Consider the following 1,334-nt stretch of genomic DNA (forward strand, 5'->3'; position numbering starts at 1 on the left):
GAGTGAGAGAAAGTTGTGGTGAAAGAGTACAACAGGGTTCGCCACCATCCCCTGCCGGAGCATCGTGGAGCTTTAGGTGTTTTCGCTCAATAAACACTCACAACCCCCGGTATGGAAATCGAAACCGCGATCCTATGACCGCGAGTCCGCTGCCCTAACCACTGGGCCATTGTGCCTCCACTCTTTAGTCAAGAGTGTGTGTTTAACAGCATCTTCTCGATGTGTGGTGACTATGCCTTGATATAGCATATTGTGTTGATTGACTATCTTCAAAAAGGCCACACACCATCAATGGAGAGCACTGTGCGAACTTGCTGACAAGTTACGAAAGGTTATCAAGAACAAACGCCCAGGAAACTGACGAGGGGGTACCTTGTTTTCTCAGGACAATGCTCCAGCACTCAAGGCCTTGACTTCATGAATTTACTGCGAATGTAAGGTCTCGGCGTTAAATGCAGAAGGTTTGCGTCGAATGAAAAGATTCACAAACTTACGAATACCAACCTCTCTCTCTCTCGCTCACACTTAAATTAATGATAAGACAAAATAGATTTCGCATCCACGTAACATATATAAAACTTATACATATATATAAATCCCTCGCTTTACGGAAGTAAAGCGTTCCCGACAATATAACCGTAAAGCGAAATTTCGCAATGCGAAATTGATTTTCCCATTAATTTTCATGTTATCAAGTGAGATTGCGTTCCTATTTTTACGGAAAAAAGACACAAGGAAACAACGGAGAACAAGCAATACGAACACCTTTAAACATGAAAATAACAATTTCTAAACATACACTTCTTGTTTGTTTAACTGTTTTTATCTACGTGTATTTTGCATGATTACTGCTATATAAGGGTGTACTACAAATCCATATTTGTTTTTGTTGCTGATGTAATGAAGATATGGGATTAACATATCAAAACATTTCTATAAAAACTGATGCATAAATAACAAAATCTTTTTCTGCGTTTTATGTATGTATATAAGACAGGGTTTGCGCGCGCGCGCGTATGTTCCTTACGGATTCGAAAACTGAGTTGCCGATTTTGACGTATGAGGTATCAAAATAGTCAGTAATCTTTCGGCTACAAAATAAAGTATGTTTTAGCACAACTCATTTCAACTACTAAAATGACCTCGGAAACGAGGTCGGGTGGTACAATTTTGAGGTCATTTTGGGGCAATATTTCGATTTGCTTCTAATGTTTCACGTTCGCCTGATGTTTCACGCATGCGTAGAATTCTACTGAAATAGCACACGTAAAAATATCAAACCACTACCACCACAAAACACGACATGCTACAAACACCTATACGACATTATTTCT

This window comes from Octopus bimaculoides, chromosome 5 (assembly GCF_001194135.2).
Source record: "Octopus bimaculoides isolate UCB-OBI-ISO-001 chromosome 5, ASM119413v2, whole genome shotgun sequence".
Lineage (NCBI taxonomy): Eukaryota > Metazoa > Mollusca > Cephalopoda > Octopoda > Octopodidae > Octopus > Octopus bimaculoides.